This window comes from Takifugu rubripes, chromosome 12, assembly GCF_901000725.2.
Source record: "Takifugu rubripes chromosome 12, fTakRub1.2, whole genome shotgun sequence".
Lineage (NCBI taxonomy): Eukaryota > Metazoa > Chordata > Actinopteri > Tetraodontiformes > Tetraodontidae > Takifugu > Takifugu rubripes.
Genome location: NC_042296.1, coordinates 3,256,523 through 3,279,423, shown reverse-complemented (window position 1 = coordinate 3,279,423; position 22,901 = coordinate 3,256,523). Strand labels below are relative to the sequence as shown.

Genomic DNA, 22,901 nt, shown 5'->3' with positions numbered 1-22,901 from the left:
CATGAAAGTAAGGAAAATCCCTCCCAATGTTATTTTTTAGCTGTCAATCAGAACAGTCCTGTGCTCAAACACACACTTGCACCTACAAACCTGGGGTCCGAGCCTTTTAGAGGACTTGGGGAAAAAAACCAAACTGATGGACGTGCACTTTATTTGATCACATTTGATTCTTAATCCCCATCTCCTCCACTCAGGCCTGCTTCCTGTTATGAAATATTTGCATGGAAAGATTTCCTTTAATAGGAGTCTTGTGGGGCCTTCAATTGTCTTTAGACTATGCTGCCCAGCACCACCAGCTATCCCCAAGCCCAGTTCAAACGTAGGCCGCTGTGCTCGTGCACACATTGCGGGCGTGTCTGGATTATCCTACGCTTCCAAAGCAACACTTTACCAACTCCATCGCTGTGTGATGCCCATCTGAGCAGGCTTCTTTATCTGGTGAGTTTGTACTGCGAAAGCAGGCAGCCTCATTAGAGCATTGGGAGAACTGCAGTTTGAACTTCTTGTTGGCTTCATTTCGCAGCCCCTGAAGTCGCCCCCTTGATCCCTAATAAGGGACGCACGTTGAAATGATGCATCTTGTCAGTTTTACGCCTCCCTGCTGGCATGTGTGCGGCTTGAGCGGAGAGCAGAGAGGATTGGGCTCTGTAGATCCTACGCGTGCTTAAGCACCTGTACTCAGGAGCCAATTCAGAGACACACATTATGGCACCGTAACACACACATCCATCCTAATCCAGCGTCCCAGCCTCTCAGGCACTCCACTCTGGTGAAAAGAGGAAGACGGGAAGAGTTGAAGTGTTTTGTCCAGGTTTGCTCTTGGGGGGTGCACAAATACAAACGCAACACAACCCCCCCCACACACACACAGAAAGTGACATTTGGATTCATTTCTTGCAAAAGAAAACAGACTTTAACCAACAGAAACAAACCACATTTGTCATGAAAGAGACAGCAGAGGTTGGGCTGGATTTGACTCGCTGTCACTATTTTCCTTCCTTTCTTTTATTTTCTGATTTGTCATGACAAATATATCTGGGAACGCACAGGGAGGGCGCTGCAGCATATCCCAGTTGCATGTGGGTGAAAGCAGGGTTTCATCCGCACCGGGGGCTTGAGCCAAGAACCCTCCGCTTCTCATCCCGGTCCCCTACAGCCTGAGCTACCAGCGCCCAGATTTATTTGTTCCCCTTTTTTACCCGGCCCCTCTCTCAGAGCAGAGCCAGGGGGGCTGGTCACGCAGGCTTATTCGCAACTGGTGCTCAAATCTTTATGGCACGGTCACAAATTCCAATTCACCTATTTTCATAGGTCTCATCAGGGACAAAGGAGGGCCCTGAACCCTCCTCCAGCAGTGACTCACCGCCGCCGCAACTTAGAATCTCCAATGTAAAGGAACCTTGAACAGGACCAGGTTGATATGTGTGTGTGTGTGTGTGTGTGTGTGTGTGTGTGTGTGTGTGTGTGTGTGTGTGGGGAGGGGGGGGGGGGTCCTGCTGAAAGCCAGGAGAAGAGAAGAGAATGTAGTTGTGTCTGGGAGAGTCCGAACCTTTGGTTGAGTCTCCCAGCAGCCTGTTTGCTAGCAGAACCCGCCCGGTCCGGATGGTGCCCACCTGTGCTTTAACCCGCTGGTGTAGAGGCCGATGAAGACCAGGATTAAAGAGCGTCTGGTGCGACTTCATCACCATACGGCAGGTAAAGGTGCAGCACAATGCTCTTCTGGCTCTATTCAGCTCGAAAGTAGGAACCACATTGAAGCACCTTCATCCTCCGTTGGCCCGGAACACGGCGGTCCGTCTTTCTGTCTCCAGCATCTGTCACGCGGCTGACGTTAAACGGACAGCGTCTCCTTCACCATCTTTTGTGCTGGGGGAGGAAGAATTGGCTTCTTTTGAGCTTTTCCACACCGATCATCACTTCAGGGGTTCGTCCTCCCCATCTGCTGTCTGTGTTGGGTTCTGCTCCCGCCCCGATTGACACCGGTTATTTTGTATCCTCTGTCCTGAGTCCCACCCCATTAAAGTCTCACCTTCATCAGGACTCTTTGTCACCCCTGCAGATTGGGACTGCCCTCACAATATGGGCTTCATGTTAGATGAAAAACACATTTTTCAACAGCCAAATCAAGAAGCGATGGCGTGTAATATAACCATGAGCTGAGGGGAAGTGTTTCATCGCCGGATTTCCAACGTCTGGCTACATTTTCTCAGCGGAACCTTTTTTATCTTTTATCTCACTTTTTCCCCCATCTGTAATTGACAGTTTCTCCAGGAGAACTAATCAGATGTGAGGAAAAGTGAATATAAATGACTCCCTTTCTTTGCTCTCTTCTCCTGATGGACTCCCCCCCCCCCCCCCCCCACCCCCACCCCACCGCCTCTTTGCCTTGTGAATTTAACTTGATTGGGGAAAAAAAGCTAACTTTGATTTTAAACATGTAGGAAGGAAGGAGAACACGCTGAAATAACTTTGCCACAATTTCTGGCAGTAATTTCCCGGAGGCCACATTTTTCTAATTTACTAAAATGGGTGGAAAAAAATGTGGCGTGGGAACATTTTCATACGGCTCATTGACTCTTCATGGAAATGAAATCACTTCAGATATCTTTAAGACAGCATTTTCTAGTTCTTTGGAGCGTTCTGGGAAAACAACAGGACAGACAGTACTTCATGCATCAGGTCTCTGCATCTAAACCCAGGACCTAAAATGATGTCCTTCAGCTGGGTTATTGTCCACAAACCCCAAGCAATGGCCCTCTGATCACACTTTAATATCTTTCTGCCTCCATCTGGTATTTTCACACTTTGCTTGAACCCATTCAAGTGGACCAGAGTTTGTTTGGGCAAGTGTGAAAGCTCATCTGGACTCACTTTGAAACACGGGCCTGGGTTCCCCTCCTCACTCCTCCCACCAGACGATTCTTTGATTGCACTGGGTTACTTCCTCTCTTCGGTTCACTTCCTGTCTTTGGATCACTGGAGAGTTCTTTTGCAGTCACATAGTAAGTGAACCCCACCAGGGTTCACATGCAAGACTCGTGTTTGGAGGCAGACCAGAGTTGGCTTGGCTAGTCCACAGTTCCGTCACACCTGCCCAAACCAAGCAGACTCTGGTCCGTTTGAAGTGGACTGAACAGCTCCTGTGTGAAAGTGGTTCAACTTAACGTGTTGGTCCTGAAACCCAACAAAGAGGTTTTTGTCGGCACTTAAACTACCATTACTCACATTTCCGGTCCATTTGTGGACTGGAAATACGTGATTGTAAGGATTTCATCACAGAAACAAACAAAATTATCAAGTAGACAATGCAGAATATGACTCTCGTTATTCCAAATTGTCCCGCAGTGGAGCTGTGTATTCCCCTGAGCATCAATCCCAAGCTGCCCAGACAACTCTGCATTATTTCCAATTAGTGACGGTGTGGCGGCTCTTACTTTGTCTCTTGTCTTGAAGACAGTCACCAATTTGCCATTCATCACTTTATTTCTGTTACAACAGACCACGGTTACACTCCTACAACTGTGCTCGTCCAGGATTTACTAAACAAAACAAAAAGAATTATGCTCATGTCTGTTAGCCACATGCACAACCTTCACAGGAGGTTAGCTTGCAAACACAATTAATAAAACAAAGGCGGCTAAAACGAGAACGCTAATGCTGCATTGATGTGACCGGAGAAATGTGTCATTTGTTGTTTACTGGAAGCTTGTCTTCATAATTCCAGAGTCTCCTGATCTGGTGTTCCAATGCAAAGCCTCACTGTTGCAGCATCCATATCATGGAAACAAGTGTTGCTTCGTTTATTCTGAGAACAACTTAAAATGAAGCTGTCCACATATTTATTCAGCACAACCGTTGCTGCGGCAGGTTGTTCGCTAATTGAAAGGTCAGTGGTTAAGTCCCCGGCCGCTGCTGCACTTAAACGTGTCCTTGGGCATGATGCTAAATTACTCTCAAAGAATGTTCAATTGCTCCCACTCGTTCGGTTGATGCGTGTGTGTCTGACTGGAAGATTAAAACACCCAAAAAAAGGGATGTTTCTCAGCATTTTAGCTGCCTCCTGCAGTAGAATTTGCGGATGGGATGTTGAAATGGAAGAGGTGTTGTGTAACTGTTTCCTGCAGGGATTCTAGCCTGCGCACACGGATTGTTGAGGCTGGGTGCTGTCAGACTGTTAGTTCATATGCTTGGCTAGCAGTAAAAATCCTCCGAGACCAACCGTGGCGAGTTTGATGACGGCGGAAACGTAGCCTGATTTACGGCAGCTCCGACTGGGAGGAGGAGGAGGCGCAGCAGGTACGGGAGGAGGCAGGAGGACGTCTTCTCCACAGGCTTCGGTGGCTGGTGCTCCAGGGTCTAATTGTGGGTCTGAAACCCACCGCTTTCTGGTCTAACTGGCCTCACTGGGCCTCTAAACTGGTCTACGCGCTGCCCTCAGAGCTTTGCACATACAAGCCTCTTCGAATGTTGTTAATACCACATACATAGAAGAAGAAAAGGGTCCATTCGGTGGCTTTTAGATTGATTTTTACAGCATTTTCCCTTATTCCCTTTTACAGACTTCCCTCTGGGGCAATCGGAGACGTTCAGTTATTTATACAAGCTCTAAGAAATGAATGTTAATGTGCAAAAAAAAGTTTTTTCACACCCTCAGTCTGCAAGGCTCGGCCTTTCTCTGCAGCTAAAGATTACGCGCATGTGTGTTTTGAGTATAAACTAATTACTGTTACTCATTCCGAAGCTGTTCACGCCTCATTTTCAGGCGGAATTCAATAGTCAAGTGGAAATTCTCAGTGTTACTTTCACTCTCTTTTGGAGAAAACTCTGAAGAGGCTTTTGTCTCATATTGCTCTCTGCTTACAGAATGATAACCACACACACACACACACATACACACACGAACACACACACGCACGCACACACACACACACTAAAGTCTGGGAGAGAACAATATCGAGACTAGAAGATTGTGTCTTCCACGTGTGTTTTGTGTGTGAGGCATTACTGCAGACATGCTTGGGAGGTTTTCATCGGCCTGAGTCGAATCCTGGGGAGAGCGAGAAAACGAGGAGGAGAAACAAAACAAGAAGGTGAAGCGGGGAGAGCAGGCAAAGTGAAGAAGAGAGGGGTGTTTTTAAGCAGAATTAGATTGTTCCTGGGTGTGAGTCGAGCTCTGCACCTAACGGTGATGGATGGTCCCCCACTTTGAAACAATGGAACACACACCGACGTGCCCACAACACACACTTGCGCACACACACACACGACAATCTGTAACAATGGGGTCAGTGTATTCTTGCTAATGCAAGTGAGATTCTGTTATACAAAGTTTATACAAAAAGGCTACGCTAACACGCTAACTACTTAGTTATAAAGGGGTGTTGCAGCGGTTGTAAAGTGTTAATATATCGATGCTAGTTCCCCTATCAATCTTGGCATTTAAAGCTTAAAATAATGCAAAGGGAGTGAGGAACATCGTACATGTAGTAGAGACTCATTGATATCGCGCCCAGAAGCCAGCGTGTTTAATATTTACTCTTTATCACGCAGCACGCGTCTAGGTAAGCCTGAGCGAGAGCAGCTGTCACCCATTTTAATACAGTCATCAAAATATCCAAGGTGAGCAGCGTCTCCCACACAATGTTTGAGTTTCTTTCCTCAGCCTAATTTAGAGGGAGCCTATTCAGGTTCGGTGCTTCCATTTAGCTTTGTTTGTTTTAGACGCGGTTTTTCGGCGGCTGGCTGCAGTTGCAGCCCCATTTGCTCTGTGTTGGATTAATCTGCATCTCTTTCAGTGCCTGTGGATTTGGAGCATATCAGCGCTTTCCTCTCCTGTCAACCCTGATAACTTGAAGTGCCCTTTTGTGAGTTGGAGATTTTATCTTAAATCCAGCCCTTCATTCAACTCCTCCCCCCGCTCTCTCAAAGGTGTTGAGAGTCAGATATTGGAAGAATTTAAGACTGACAGTCCATGGGCAGCACAACAATGGAGTGTCTGCCATGATTTTATAAGCTCTGGTTCTGGAACACAATCTCTTGTCAGTGCTATAATGACTGGGAGCTTTGCTAGCTCCCGAACCCGTAGGCTGCTCTTGTCTCAGTGACCCGGGGTCGCAGACGGTGCTAACAAAAGCAACGTGGCTCGGGTTGTTAGGCTTGGCAGGAGTCCCGTTCCATCTCACACCTCCACAAGAGTCATAAGAAAGCACTGAAACGAGGAGGGCGTTGTTCCTGACGTTAGATATTTCTGCGCACGCAAACGAGCAGAAGGATTTTTGGTCAGGAACGCTAACACTGTGTGGCAGCATGAGCACACAGACGCAGCCACAGATAAAGGGGTATCCGTTTTAAGGAGCAAATGCCCCTCTGTTGCTCAGCTGTGCTCACTTCCTCTCCCGGCATTAGCCTGCGTTTGTTCTGTACTTCCCCTGTACAGCTAACCCGGCTGTAGGGGCTGCCAAGTCGACACCAGAGCTGTCAGTTATTGAAGGCATCATGTCAACCACAGAGACACGTATATGCTCTGTGAGTCATTTTTGCTTCGGGCTATGCAACATATCGTGTGTGTGTGTGTGTGTGTGTGTGTGTGTGTGTGTGTTCACTCCTGTGCAACTGTACGTCCTTTGATTAATTTTTGTCACACACTCCTATATTCCCCAGACCCATTCTCTCCGTCTAGCCCTCGATCTCCGCCGTCTCTCTTCCACCCCGCTTCTCTCTCGACTTTACTCATTTGCTCTCCTCACCACCTCAGATTGTGCCTGACATTTTTCCCATAATCCTCCAGCACCAGGAAGTTAAGCCCTACGGGGGCCAGACTGACATTTAGGAACTGCTCTCTAAGCAGGATAACTGAACTGTGCACTTTTAAATAAAGTGGCACAGACACATTAATGCAGGCGCATCCTCCAAATGTATTTATATAGTATCTGTGGCCTTTCTACATAAATGCGTACATGCTGCCTTATTTTGCTTAATCACATCAAATACAACATTCATTATACTGTAGATGTCAAATGCCTGAGTAGATATAATGTTAATCCCCGAAATCTGTTGACCTTGAAAATAATGTCGGCTCCTAAAACATGTCCAGATCTTTCAGATTGGATAATTCTGGAACACGACTTCCTTTTATCTGAGCAGCTCTGCTGGATTATCTTTTCTTCCACCTGCTCTCGGAAAATCTCCATCCTTTCCGAAATCCTCTCAGGTTTTGGGCTTTACCTTTAAAGGCTTATTAGCGCTCCTGTGAAGTGAGCGCCTCTTCGCGACGTCAGTGGCTCAGGAAAACGTTCTCCGTCTGCTCTCTCTGCTCCAGCTGTCCCCACCACCCCCACCACCACCACACCAATAACAGCCTCAGGCCAAGACAAGCTCTACAGATGTGAGGTGGCGTGTGTGTGTGTGTGCTGGCAGACCTTGAAACCTGTCAGAGAGGCACTGTGTCAAACGAGTATGCTGGCAACCTGCCGACCCCTCAACGCACACGTGATTGTTTGGGATGCACAATGAGCATCATTTTTGAACTGGTCTCTGTTAACCTGTTCCGTTTCTTCAAAGCTGAAACCTCCTCAGGATTTTTAGGAAATGCTGTGTAACATCAAGCGGCCAAGTTGTCTCTCCTTCCAGCTTCCAGCAGCTTTCTTAGCATCTTTTTGTTAGCTGAAAAATGTTCTCGTTTTCCCATGAGGGATTCACACCCTACATACCTCATAGTAATGTTATAAACACAGATATTTCCTGGTCTAATATCTTATTACATATAAAATGTAATGCATATTTGGAAGCACTGCATCAAAAGGAAGCTAGATTCCCTTTTTTCTTCTTCTTTCCTGGTTTAAACCTCAGTTCTGATGATTTCATTCATATGTGAATGGAAGCCTGGAAGAGCTGGTCATTAAAAGCAATGGTGACCTTATCAGAGTATCTGCACATATACCCTTGTTGCCTTGAAGGCCTGTCACTCATTTTAGCCAGAGGTTGCCTCATTTCGCTGCTGCTTTCTAATCAAGTGCAGAGAATAAATTACGGATGTATTAAATCAGAGTGTTTGTCAGATGATGAGATGCTGGCATGATAGTGATGACACTCTTTCCTAACCCTTCCAGACATGGTCTCAGGGCTCTTGCAACACTTGAGAAGTGACAATCCCCGGCTTCCCCTCGTGCACATAAAATAAACAGCATGCAAACTTCCCCTTTCTGCCCTTATTTTATATCTCTTTTGTCAAACAGTCTTTGCATGTGCCAATGAGTGCAAAACACAACGCGCCTTCGGGGAAGGACTGTTCCAAACAATGTGACCTCTTTGTGTGATTCATGTCTCATGCCTGATTATTGGCCTTTGCCACCGTGGCGCGGCCATTAAACAGCAACGTTTGTGCCTCCGGACCCACATGTTGTCATCCCAGGTTGTCAAATACTGACGGAACTTTGTCAAAACCTCACAGCATCTCATGTAGATGCATGAGGCGTCCTACGGCACTGGTGCGCGGCACGCAAAGGCAAAAGGCAACAATAAACAAAACAAAAGAGGAACTTTTTAAAGCTTTTTCATGAGACAACTGTTTGGTAAAGGACAAGGTTCAATAGTGTTAACAATATTCGTGGAAAATTGGAAAAGTTTACAACTGGTTTCAAGAATTTGTACTTTTCACACATGTTGAAATAACAACTAAGCTAAATGGAGTCAAAAATGTAACTGAGCAGCAATTGCAATATATGAAGGGCTAGACTGTAGTCAAAACATGTGACAAATGTTTGCAGGTGCAGCGTCGGTGATGTTCGGTTAAGTGTCAATTGTGCAGGTCGTGTTGTTGTGGGCCACTGGAATATGGCAATCTGAGCCTATTTAGCGAGGTGGTTTTGTTTACCACCGAGTGGGACATTTTCATAAACAGTGACGCGGGCCCCCCACCGTAGAGACCAAAATATCTCCCCCAATCTGCATACATTAATGTGTCCGTTTCTGATCTCGAAAATAACATCAATGGATTCCTGCGACAGAGTGGCTTTACCAGATGTGACCAGCAGGTCCCACATGCGACATGAAGGCAGCTGAATGAAGTCAGTCGAGTTTTTGTAACTAGTCCTCCTGCAGAACCTATTAACTATGCTGCATTCTTCAGACTGTGATTTATTAATGGCGAATCCTCATTCTCATAAACTTGTTGTAATGCCATGTGACATCTGGACACGCTGTGACCTTCCAATATTAAACGCGTTTGCCACAGGGAAGATAAACTATGTTGCTGTCATCATCGTCATCATGCCAGCTTTCTTCTCTTGTCTTTTTTCTCCTCTTTTTCTGCTGTCGCTTTCTCTCAGCTGATTTTTGTGGTGCTGGAACAGCAGATGGCACCGGTCCATGATTTATTTAAATCACTGACTTAAATGAAGAAGGACACACACAAAGACAGAGGGACAGAGGTTAAGAAAGAGTGTGAAAGAGAGAGAGAGAGAGAGAGATGGAAGGGAATCCAAAGTAAGTTATAGTTTCAAACCTTCGATGACAACAAAAGTAATAAAGGAGCGTCTGACATTCACACTGGCTGTTTAATGTCCTCGGCAGCAGCTGTGTGTCTGAGCGTCCACTGGGATTTCTATGCCTGCCTTTGCAACCATTGGGCCATGGTTGTTTACTTAGTGTGGGTTTAGTTTCATCTCTGCTGGGTCGTCTGCAACCGAATGCAGCTATGTTGAAAAGGCAGGTTATTGTTATGGTTTAAAGGTGCTCTGTCCCTGTGGGGTCTTCCAGGATGGAAAAGTCCGGATCCTGTGGTAGATTGCTGATTCTCTTCATCCAATGAAAGACAGCATTAAAGACCACCTCGTAAACCACAGACCTCCCTACCATGATGCCCCTCTGCCTTTGGTTTACTTGACTAGAATTATTCTCCACGACCTCCTGGGAACATTGCTAAAAAATTTCTAGTTCTCAACAGGATTTTGGAAGTTCAAATAAGTAGATACTACATTAATCTCGAGCAACTCTTTAATTTTAATATGTATACAATATTGTGCCATAGTAAAAAACAAAAATCTGTCTATCTATCTATCTATCTATCTATCTATCTATACATGCATCTTCCCAGTACTGAAGACTTCAAGATAATGACCAGCTGTAAAGTGCTGAATCAAGCTCAGATGGGAAAGCCCTAGACTGATTCTCTTCAACCTTTCCTTGAGCTTCATAAGCGTTCCAACTTGTGGAAGACCTCATGCATCTTCCCAGTACTGAAGACAGGCTTGTGGCACTGACATGACATGAAGTCATATGGTCCCCTTGTTCCTTCAGTACTGTCAAATACCCTCAGCCAAGTGACAGGCTACAACTCGCAGACAAATGTGCCGAAATAGCTCAGCTCGGAGAGCGCTAGACTGAAGATCTAAAGGACCCTGGTTCAACCCCGGGTTTCGGCAACAGCTCAATGTACGTCTTGGTTTACGCTATCAACCTTTCCAAAAGGTGCAATAGTTTTAGATGACAAAATGTATTGACACGTGAACGAATCCAGGTTCCTATATTGGACCACTTCTCCTTTGCTTCTCAGCCCCACAAGAAGGATCCATTATCCCTTCTCACTCACAAGTCCCTACTAACCATGGAGAGAAAAACAACCACTCTCATATTCCTTTATATATCTGGTACTTTCAAAAACATCAAGCTGGCTTTCTCACACACAAGATAATGACCACCTGTAAAGTGCTTTATCAAGCTGAGATGGGAAAGCCCTAGACTGATTCTCTTCAACCTTTCCTTGAGCTTCATAAGCGTTCCAACTTGTGGAAGACCTCATGCATCTTCCCAGTACTGAAGACAGGCTTGTGGCACTGACATGACATGAAATCATATGGTCCCCTTGTTCCTTCAGTACTGTCAAACACCCTCAATCAAGTGACAGGCTACAACTTGCAGACAAATGTGCCGAAATAGCTCAGCTGGGAGAGCGTTAGACTGAAGTTCTAAAGGACCCTGGTTCAACCCCGGGTTTCGGCAACAGGTCCATGTACAACTTTGTTTACTCCATCAACCTTTCCAAAAGGTGCAATAGTTTTAGATGACAAAATGTATTGACACGTGAATGAATCCACGTTCCTATATTGGACCACTTCTCCTTTGCTTCTCAGCCCCACAAGAAGGATCCATTATCCCTTCTCACTCACAAGTCCCTGCTAACCATGGAGAGAAAAACAACCACTCTCATATTCCTTTATATATCTGGTACTTTCAAAAACATCAAGCTGGCTTTCTCACACACAAGATAATGACCACCTGTAAAGTGCTGAATCAAGCTCAGATGGGAAAGCCCTAGACTGATTCTCTTCAACCTTTCCTTGAGCTTCATAAGCGTTCCAACTTGTGGAAGACCTCATGCATCTTCCCAGTACTGAAGACAGGCTTGTGGCACTGACATGACATGAAATCATATGGTCCCCTTGTTCCTTCAGTACTGTCAAATACCCTCAGCCAAGTGACAGGCTACAACTTAGAGACAAATGTGCCGAAATAGCTCAGCTGGGAGAGCGTTAGACTGAAGTTCTAAAGGACCCTGGTTCAACCCCGGGTTTCGGCAACAGGTCCATGTACAACTTTGTTTACTCCATCAACCTTTCCAAAAGGTGCAATAGTTTCAGATGACAAAATGTATTGACACGTGAATGAATCCACGTTCCTATATTGGACCACTTCTCCTTTGCTTCTCAGCCCCACAAGAAGGATCCATTATCCCTTCTCACTCACAAGTCCCTGCTAACCATGGAGAGAAAAACAACCACTCTCATATTCCTTTATATATCTGGTACTTTCAAAAACATCAAGCTGGCTTTCTCACACACAAGATAATGACCACCTGTAAAGTGCTGAATCAAGCTCAGATGGGAAAGCCCTAGACTGATTCTCTTCAACCTTTCCTTGAGCTTCATAAGCGTTCCAACTTGTGGAAGACCTCATGCATCTTCCCAGTACTGAAGACAGGCTTGTGGCACTGACATGACATGAAATCATATGGTCCCCTTGTTCCTTCAGTACTGTCAAATACCCTCAGCCAAGTGACAGGCTACAACTTGCAGACAAATGTGCCGAAATAGCTCAGCTGGGAGAGCGTTAGACTGAAGTTCTAAAGGACCCTCGTTCAACCCTGGGTTTCGGCAACAGGTCCATGTACAACTTTGTTTACTCCATCAACCTTTCCAAAAGGTGCAATAGTTTTAGACGACAAAATGCATTGACACGTGAACGAATCCACGTTCCTATATTGGACCACTTCTCCTTTGCTTCTCAGCCCCACAAGAAGGATCCATTATCCCTTCTCACTCACAAGTCCCTACTAACCATGGAGAGAAAAACAACCACTCTCATATTCCTTTATATATCTGGTACTTTCAAAAACATCAAGCTGGCTTTCTCACACACAAGATAATGACCACCTGTAAAGTGCTCAATCAAGCTCAGATGGGAAAGCCCTAGACTGATTCTCTTCAACCTTTCCTTGAGCTTCATAAGCGTTCCAACTTGTGGAAGACCTCATGCATCTTCCCAGTACTGAAGACAGGCTTGTGGCACTGACATGACATGAAATCATATGGTCCCCTTGTTCCTTCAGTACTGTCAAATACCCTCAGCCAAGTGACAGGCTACAACTTAGAGACAAATGTGCCGAAATAGCTCAGCTGGGAGAGCGTTAGACTGAAGATCTAAAGGACCCTGGTTCAACCCCGGGTTTCGGCAACAGCTCAATGTACGTCTTGGTTTACTCCATCACCCTTTCCAAAAGGTGCAATAGTTTTAGATGACAAAATGTATTGACACGTGAATGAATCCACGTTCCTATATTGGACCACTTCTCCTTTGCTTCTCAGCCCCACAAGAAGGATCCATTATCCCTTCTCACTCACAAGTCCCGACTAACCATGGAGAGAAAAACAACCACTCTCATATTCCTTTATATATCTGGTACTTTCAAAAACATCAAGCTGGCTTTCTCACACACAAGATAATGACCACCTGTAAAGTGCTCAATCAAGCTCAGATGGGAAAGCCCTAGACTGATTCTCTTCAACCTTTCCTTGAGCTTCATAAGCGTTCCAACTTGTGGAAGACCTCATGCATCTTCCCAGTACTGAAGACAGGCTTGTGGCACTGACATGACATGAAATCATATGGTCCCCTTGTTCCTTCAGTACTGTCAAATACCCTCAATCAAGTGACAGGCTACAACTTGCAGACAAATGTGCCGAAATAGCTCAGCTGGGAGAGCGTTAGACTGAAGATCTAAAGGACCCTGGTTCAACCCCGGGTTTCGGCAACAGCTCAATGTACGTCTTGGTTTACTCCATCAACCTTTCCAAAAGGTGCAATAGTTTTAGATGACAAAATGTATTGACACGTGAATGAATCCACGTTCCTATATTGGACCACTTCTCCTTTGCTTCTCAGCCCCACAAGAAGGATCCATTATCCCTTCTCACTCACAAGTCCCTGCTAACCATGGAGAGAGAAACAACCACTCTCATATTCCTTTATATATCTGGTACTTTCAAAAACATCAAGCTGGCTTTCTCACACACAAGATAATGACCACCTGTAAAGTGCTCAATCAAGCTCAGATGGGAAAGCCCTAGACTGATTCTCTTCAACCTTTCCTTGAGCTTCAAAAGCGTTCCAACTTGTGGAAGACCTCATGCATCTTCCCAGTACTGAAGACAGGCTTGTGGCACTGACATGACATGAAGTCATATGGTTCCCTTGTTCCTTCAGTACTGTCAAATACCCTCAGCCAAGTGACAGGCTACAACTCGCAGACAAATGTGCCGAAATAGCTCAGCTCGGAGAGCGCTAGACTGAAGATTTAAAGGATCCTCGTTCAACCCCAGGTTTCGGCAACAGGTCCATGTACAGCTTTATTTACTCTAAAACTAAGACAACCACTCCAAGGTTTGACACGTCAAAGAGTCCTCACTGACATCTTGGAATTCTTCTTTTTATCTTATCTCTACCAAAGGGCAGGACCCCTTTATCCACCTTACTCATCAGTCCCTATTGCACCTCCAAAACCAGGAATTTATTGTGACACTCATATTTTTTTGTTTTCTCTTTTGCTTTCAATACAATAAAGATTGTTTTTATTTGTGAACAAGGTAACGAGCACCTGTAAAGTGCTGTTAAAACTGCAGCTGGCAAAACTCTAGACTACTATCTCTTCATCCTCTCTTTGCGTTTAAAAAGCGCTCTCAGTTGTGAAGACAGGCTTGTGGCACTGACATGAAGTACTTCTCTTGTGTTTTCAGTACCATCACACAACACCACCTGATAGACAGGCTTATTCTGTGCCGCTGTGCCTCATTTAAGGTTGAGGTCACAAATTAAAGGACAGCTGCTGTAATCCTTGACCCCCACTGTTAACGTCTTGCTGTCAAAGACAAAATTTCTCAATGTACATGTTAAAGATGACCACTTTTACCATGTAGCACTATGAAACCAGATAATTAATAAGCATGTAACATGTTTGGATCAACCTCCTTGGTGACTTTTGGACAGAATATCAAGTAAGGCTCATGTTTCTTGTTTATTTATTTAAGAATGTTAAAGAATTACTTTTTATTTTCAGAGATTTAGCAGGTACATTAACTACAGAAGCTCATCCACTTTCATTATTGCACAACAACACCAAGATTTGTCCAAAATGTTGCACAGCTGGATTCTTTCATAAGATCCTCACTTTATTGCTGCTATTATTAGCAGACAGTCTTTCATTCTCTTTGTATTCTAACAAGAATCAGCAGCTTATGCCCCTTGGGTTACTTTTTCTAGTATAATCGATGATGCAGCAGTTGCCATGGCAGCCACCTTGACCCAGCAACAGCAGCCAAGTCAAGACTTTGATTGCAACAGCAACTCCATTTTTAACTTCACTAATCCTGGCGTGGGTGCCTTGGTTGTCTTGACCTTTGGTGTCTGCAACCAACAGGCGACCAGAACTCAGATCGAGCCAACTATACAAAAGAACCTGGGTCCTGAAGTAACAAAAGAAACAGAGATTGCCCTTAAAAACATATTAGCAACTAGGAAACAAAAACACTAACAAATATTCTCCATAATCCAAGGGATGCACTCTCAAGGCCAAAATAAGGTTTAGAAAAATGCAATTCTTTGCACCCAGAGTTGTAAACAAATATTGGAAGTCGTAAAAGAAGGTTAAATGACATCACATGACAAATTTAATGAGCTCCTCTGGGGCCTATTGTCAACATTTCCTGTCAAATCCATTGATAACAGACAGACAGACAGACAGACAGACAGACAGACAGACAGACAGACAGACAGACAGACAGACTGACTGACTGACTGACTGACTCGCTGGGGGAGGTAAAACCATCTTTGGAAGGCAGTTTGGAAGGTTAAAATGGAATGGGTCAATACATTATGCTGCCTAAATAAACTGTCAATCACTTTTGTTGGAAAACTCCTCACAGCATTAACCTTACTATGAAGGCATTCCAAATGCACATTCCTCCACCCACATTAAGTATATAGCATACCAATGTGTTGACTCCAAAGTGTCCTTTTGACTAGTCAAATCTGCTAGATATGCTATTATTCACAAGTTTCCAAATAAGCAAGATGATCAAATAAGCAGCTCCCCTCTGGTGTTCCAGCTGTCAACTGCAACACAAAAGTATGGATCATGAATATTTTGCTGCTCAGCTGATACAATCAAACCTTCAACTGGCATGTGTTTGGTGCCATATATGCATACAAGTAAATCGGATTTGTCTCCCAGTCTGCTGCTTATTTCATCGTAGAGGTGTTGGAGGGTTGGGTTGTTGACAAACTGCCTGCTGATGCTCTTTGGCACTGCTGGATCTCCAGATCCAGTTTTGGTGCCTGCTGTGGAGTCTAAAACCTGACTTAGCCCCCCCCCCTCCCACACACACACACACACTGATAGCACCTTTGCTGCCTTCCTCCATGTTTGTCATTGCGGAGTATTCCCAGGGGAATAATTGTGCCTAAATCATATTTCTCCCCCGTCATGTGACCCACCTCTGATTTTCCGACAGTGCGCGCAGCGACAAAGGTTAAACACACCATCTCCTGCCTGTGAAGACTCATATATCTTTGCCATCGTCTTCTTTCACTCTTTACTTCAGTAAAGACCGTGCTGTGCCAGAGGTCATACTGCACAGAGGTCACATTAAACCTTTCACATTATAATTTGGCTGACTTTCTTGACAAAAACACTTGCAGTGGGAACAGTTCGTAAAATATCTGATTGACCACCTGTGCAAGTAGCCTAAAATCAGCTTTGAAAAGATTCAATTCAATGTGGGGTTTTTTGCCTTTAGATCGTCTGGGTTAAGGAGAAATCTGATTCCAGCCTCTTGGGCTTGTGCTGTGAACAGACTCTTCCTTCATCGTGCCTCGTTTTCCAATTGGCCTGATTGATTCAACCTCTTCTCTCCAGGTGAGATCATCAGATGTGCCTGTGCCTGCAAACATGTAAGTCTCCCTCTCCATCTGTCCTTCTCGCTGTGATTTGTGTGTTTAAGCGTAAGATTTCAAATATTCCTCATGTTTAAGCCCTCCAGTAAGTTTCCCAGAGCTGTTAGTCAGAGCTCCTGAGAATAAGGCAATACCTAAAGGTTTTCTAAGGGGCTGACAGCAGGTCATGGACAATAATACAACAGAATTTAGTTATCATGACATTTCCAGTTGTGCAGACGGCAACAATGTCAACTCACACTGGCTGCTAATTTAATATTGAGTGATGCATAGGTTGAGAAATGGGGCGTCCTTCAGGAGCCACGACCTGATCCATTTTACTGTCACATTCTTTGTTATGTTTGAAGTTCATCTTCATCCCCCCCTCCCCACACACACACACACACACACTCTGCTCTCTCCTTAGAATTAATCAGGTTTGCACACAAAAAGTTTAAGATAAAAAGTGTCCACATTCTTCAATGAGATTACTCCCAGCTGGGAAAAGTGGGCTCCAAGGATGTCAACACGGACAGATAAAATCCTGATATTTCATTTGAAATCACTTCCCTTTCATAAGACTCATAATATACGTGCTTCATTTCAAACACTAATATTTGTCTTGCGTGTTCTGAGAGGTGATAAGAAGAAAATTAAACTGGTCGAAGGACCTAGACGTCCTTGGTGGATCCTGGAGGAATGCACACTAAAGATAGTCACCATTTCAGCCGATGCATGTTAAAAATTATTTTAGCACATTTTAGGGTTTGGCTGGTGATAAATATATTCATTCTATAATAATCCTTAAAGTTGGCATGCTATTGCTTTTTTTTTTCTTCTCAACAAACTTTTTTGATGCGTCAAGGCTGATCATGCGTCACCATTCGAGGAGTAGGAGTCGGAGCTGATTAATAAAGCATAAATGGATGTTTTCTCACCCAACAATAACGTTTTTATTTCCTAGTCATGACATCCCGCTACAACCTCTCAAAAAAATACATAAAAGTCCATTAAAGGTAGCATGTGAAAATGAGCACAGTAAATCTCATAGCCACAGAATTATTTATTTTTTTAAGATATTAAATGTTAAACTACACTGAGCTCTTGTAAAAGGACTGTCTCTGTTTAAAAGGTTGCTGTCAGTGGGTGGATGGTGGAGGAAAAAGGTTTTAGGCTGTTACACTGCTTAAAACAAAATGTTGCTTGCATAACAGCTGTGAGTAAAATGTTCATGTTTTAAGTATTGGTTTGATTTTTCTTACATTTTTCTCGAGGTTATTTTACTAAATCAGTAAGTTCAGAATAAGTATTAGCCAAATCATCATACAATACCCTGATGTATTCCACATTAAAGTATATTAAGGTGATTACAATTGAACATTTTTCATTGCAGACTAAATTTTCTTCATAAAAAATGTTCATCTCGAGTCATGATTACATTTTAGAATCAGTCACTGAATAATACTCAGAAATAAGTACATTTTCTAAAACCTGGACTTAATAATGAGTTTATATGTGCAGCTAACCCCTCCTCCATGTAGAGGACACGGCTGCTTCCTTCCCTATATCATTAATTTCACATCCTTCATGCTGAATTTCACAAAAGTACATTTTGGGACTTTCTCCTTTACATTATGCATATAGATTCCATGTCATGTGGTACCTTCACATAAAACTTAATTATTTTTTGATCCTTAACTCAAACATATTAAATTCTGTGTGGGAATTATAATCTCTTTCCTCTGACTTGATTTCCACCGTGTTTCACCTGTATCTGTGAATGACCAAACACACCATGACCTTGACATATAGATTTACAGGAGTCCTTTATGTGGGTCAAACTGGAATGTTTTTGTCCGCTGAAATGATACTCCAATTAATTCAGTGGCCTGACCCTTCACCCTCACAAAAAATAGATCCATTTTTAAAAATAAGATCATACACTAACAATTAGAATTTGTACTGTAAGTGGTGATGATGTTAAAGTCACATTTGGTTTTTAAAAACACAAATACACATTTGTGGGTCAGGAGATGGGGAACGTCTTATATCGATGAAAGTTCTCACAAGGAGTGAAGTACAACGTGCATCTATGTATGTAAGATATATCATCTCACAGTAAGGGAGTCCATGTGGATCTATGGACCTGGACAGGACTCACTGGATTGACATGAATATGATGACCTTATGATGGCATTTTAATGTCTGCTTACTGCTTGAGCGTCGGAGGGACACCGAAACCAACTGTCTCTGAAAAGCCAATGAAGAGCCTTTGCAAGGTGTTTAACAGGAGCCTGAAGAATCCATCTGTTCAAAAAACCTGCCAGAATATTGGCTCCATCTGGGGTAAAGTGCAGTCCCCACATTGCCTGGATAGGGGGTGGTTGGTTGGAACACCTCCCTGGCCCAATCCTGAGCAGCTACCACAACCAGTTTTCTGAAACCCATCGCAGAAGCCATCAGCGGAGAAATCAAAAAACAGCAGCATCAGCAGCAGACAATCACACCCCACCACCCTGACTGGACAGCAGCAGCTGTGAAGAACCTCAGGAGCCAGGAACCCACCACAACTCCTCTCAACAGCACAGGACTGGCGGCTCTCTGTCCACTTTGAAATAGTTCCCCCAGAATATTGTCACCACCACCCTGAGGCCAAACATCCTCTTGGTCACAGAGGAAACCAGAAACATCCTCCTGGATGGAAATGACAGTGCCCTGGGAGGACCGCCTAGAGGAAGCCCATGAGATGAAGAACTGGGCATTGACTTCCGCAAGCTAGACTTGAAAGGTAGCTGTACGCCAACCAAGGTCGACTGCAGAGGGTTTGTGGGGCAGTAACTCTATAGGCCTTGAGTGCACTGAGCATTAACAGATTGGAGAGGAGAAGAGTGATGAAGGACATCACCGAGGAAGCAGAGAAAGCATCAAGACAGCTTTAGATCAGAAGAGGAGTGCATAATCTTACAGGTTCCTGGGTGTTCAGCTGGACAATAAACTGGAGTGGTCCACAAACACCAATGCTGTCTACAAGAAGGCCATGAGCAGAATCTACTTCCTCAGGAGACTCAGGTCCTTCAGTGTTTGCAGCAGGATGCTCCACATGTTCTACCAGTCTGTCATGGCTAGCACCATCTTCTTTGCTCAACAAACTCATCAAAAAGGCAGGGTCTGTTGTTGGATTTAAACTTGCAAACTTGGACGAGGTGGTGAGGGACAGGATGGTGTTGAAACTGCGGACAATCATGGACAGTCCCTCCCACCCCCTCCATAACACAGTGGACAAACTGAGGAGCAGCTTCAGCAGCAGACTCCTGCAGCCTCGCTGCTCTAAGGAACGGGACAGGAAGTCCTTCCTGCCGTCCGCCATCAGACTGTATAACTCATCCAAACCCAGCCAATAACAATAACTGTGTAATGTTTATGTTGTAATTTTATTTCTATTTTATTCTATATCTATGTATATATGCTTATAATGCCTATAATATGTATATATTATGTATATATATATACATATATACATAATATAATATGCGTTATATGTGCTTATAACGTTCTAATCTTACTTGTATTTATTCATTCTGTTTCTATACTTTGTATAGGTTGCTACTGCAATTCAATTTCCCTACGGGGATGAATAAAGTGCATCTTAATCTTAATCTTAATCTTAATCTTAATCTTAATCTTAATCTTAATGCCACCCGAAAAGCAGGATCTGATCAACCGTGGCTGTTTGGCCTGGAAGAGGTTGTATGATGTTGGAAGGCCAGAAACACCCGATGAGGCCAGCGTGCATCACTTAGACTAATGATTTGTTCAGAAGCATCAAAGAGAAGCATTTGAGCACCCAGTGACATGAAGAGGCATGCAGTGAAGGATATGCAGCATAAAGGCAGGAATTCTTTGGACACACATGTAAACAGGCTCAGTTCAGGAAAGATCAAGATGATAGGTTTTATCAGACCTACATACGGGAAATGCAAACGGAAGACAGATGGCTTGAGTTATCAGTCAATAGATAATGAGCTGCAAGCACTGAAATGCAAACTGATACCTAATATGATCAAGTATTGGCTGTATTAGCTAATTCAGTTGGTATTTAAGGGAAAATCAATGTGTTGCATCACTGAAAGACTTCGATGGACGGGAAACCCTGATTGTGCCACACAGGCTCAGAGGAACTGTCCAAGCAAACCTGACGCTGTTTCTCAGAAAGAGGTTGTGATCCTGGTAATTTTATCCCAATTTTCCAGCTAAACAAGATTGCCTTCAGCAGTGCCTCCAGCTGTGTGTTTTTGATTTGAGTGGGAGATGCTCTGATAGTACCAGAGGGCCATTTCAGGCAAAGTGAAATGTCTACTTCAATATGTGCACGTGCAGTGCCTGACTCATATTCGGTATAAGGACGGCGCGTGTGGCTGCAGGTGCCTCTTGCACATCTGGGGCATCTTTTTGTTTTCTTGTTTTCCCACTTAATTCAGAGCTTGCAGTAATTATCTTCATTAGCATATGGCAGAGAACACTGTGTTTTCTAGCTCGTCTCTTGGATATAAATCAGCTCCATATATTGATCAAGTGCTTGGATGACCGTGGCTTTCTGCATGAGTTTAGTGCAGACTAAAGCTTCACCACTTTCATCACTTATGCATCGGTGCAACCTCAAGGATTGTTTGACTGCAGAAAGGTTTCTGTTTTCTGCACCGGGGCTGAAAATGTTTCAACTTTCCTCTTTACTGAGCACGTTTAGATGAGCAATTGCTTATGAAAGCTAAAATATTGAACTCTTTTTCAGTTTCAAAACCTTTTTAATACCTCTCAGGACCTCAAATCCAGGGGTGCTTGATATGAATCTATCATTCAATCATTGTATCAAGTGAAGATTCTTCTGACTGGAATAGTTCTTTAACAGCCACTGTAGGTTTTCCAACACTCCAGAAAGAAAAGGGGAATTTTATGTTGTTGTGGAAGATCTCTCATGAGTTTGAAACCTTTGAGGTCCACCAGGGGGAGGGGCGATGCTCCTTCGACAGGAAGCACTTCCACGATCAGGATCTGGATGACTGACAAGTTTGCACAGATGAGGTCAGGATGGAAATTGCATTTTTTGCAGCATCAGTTGTCACTGTTTGTCAAAGCTGGTATTTTCCAATCTAACACCAATACATTTGTATTATTTGTTCTGCGCCAGGCCGTGTTTGCAGTTTGCACAACAACAGTGGATGAACACACAAGAGAAAACCCACGTTCTCCCTTCTGTCAGCTATGCAGGAGAACAGAACTCTAAAATTAGAGGGGGAGAGAGTAACAGTTAACCAGGCCTTGGTGCATGATGTTCCTAATGTGTGTTGCAAATGGTGACTAGCTATTAATTACTTTAACGTGTTGCTAACACAAATGATCAAAAAGAGAAAATACCATTAAATAATTCACCCTCTTCTAATTAATGTCTAATGCCAGAGTCGAATCAATAACTCGACTGTTTCTGCTTCAGATTACAGCGTCCAACAAGCTGTGAAATAATGCTGAGCAGTGATGAATTGAGGATAAACAAATTTGTTGTTAATTTGAATTAATAACTGAAGCAGCAGCGAAGCCAGTAGACATATAAACACATTATTCACTCAATGGCAGGTGTTCACCTCTCTGGATCAATGGTCAGTAAAAATTATAAAAGATATGACCTTTTATCCACTGTAGTTAAATAAACGGTTGGAGCAGAATCCGTTCAGCCGCTGCAAAAACACACTGTTGTACCATCAAACAACTGAAGGGAACTTTTCATTAACAGTTCTTTTATTGTAGTGGAACTTTTTAGTAGTTGCTCCAATTGCATTGATTTGTGACCTTTATCTTGATGCTAACAGCCATATTTTCTATGGCCCAGCCATGTATGTATGGCTGCGCCAACTATATCAGTTATCAATATCCTGGATAGTTTACTTGCCGGGATCTTTTTACCCTCAGACTGTCCTGAACAAAAACATTACTGAGCAAAACCAAACATTGCTGGTTTGCCATTTCCCATTTTCTCCAAATTCAAACTGTCTTGAAGCTACAAGAGTTCTGCCTCCCAGAATGTAAACCAATGAGCATCATCTTTATTTGGACCAGCCTTGACAAAATAGAATAGTTCAAATGAGCCCATATTCAACTTCAAACCCACTATGGTGCAATTTCAGCATCTTGATGCATTCTAGTCATAACCTGCACTCTGAGCCCTTCACCTTGGGTTTTCCCACTCCAGTTTTCCTTATTTTACCTATTTTTGCTGGCCTGGAAATGGACATCTTCCCTGAATGCCTTCTCCCACCTGAGCAGACCTACATAACCTCCCATTTAAAATAGACACGGTGCTTTAGTCTTCAATAATTCATCCTTGTCCCATACGTGTCACTAACCCCTGAAGAAGACAGTAATATGGT

The 22,901-nt window shown here is 43.7% G+C and overlaps 6 non-coding genes across 6 annotated transcripts; all 6 read left to right on the top strand.

Annotated features, from left to right (window-relative positions):
- Positions 1 to 10,348: 10,348 nt before the first annotated feature.
- trnaf-gaa (transfer RNA phenylalanine (anticodon GAA)) lies at positions 10,349 to 10,421 on the top strand. Its single transcript has one exon. It is a non-coding gene; the product is annotated as a tRNA-Phe (tRNA).
- Positions 10,422 to 10,925: 504 nt separating this feature from the next.
- Positions 10,926 to 10,998, top strand: trnaf-gaa (transfer RNA phenylalanine (anticodon GAA)). Its single transcript has one exon. It is a non-coding gene; the product is annotated as a tRNA-Phe (tRNA).
- Positions 10,999 to 11,502: 504 nt separating this feature from the next.
- trnaf-gaa (transfer RNA phenylalanine (anticodon GAA)) lies at positions 11,503 to 11,575 on the top strand. Its single transcript has one exon. It is a non-coding gene; the product is annotated as a tRNA-Phe (tRNA).
- Positions 11,576 to 12,079: 504 nt separating this feature from the next.
- On the top strand, positions 12,080 to 12,152 carry trnaf-gaa (transfer RNA phenylalanine (anticodon GAA)). The gene has a single exon. It is a non-coding gene; the product is annotated as a tRNA-Phe (tRNA).
- Positions 12,153 to 12,656: 504 nt separating this feature from the next.
- On the top strand, positions 12,657 to 12,729 carry trnaf-gaa (transfer RNA phenylalanine (anticodon GAA)). The gene has a single exon. It is a non-coding gene; the product is annotated as a tRNA-Phe (tRNA).
- A 504-nt stretch (positions 12,730 to 13,233) lies between these two features.
- Positions 13,234 to 13,306, top strand: trnaf-gaa (transfer RNA phenylalanine (anticodon GAA)). The gene has a single exon. It is a non-coding gene; the product is annotated as a tRNA-Phe (tRNA).
- Positions 13,307 to 22,901: the final 9,595 nt, after the last annotated feature.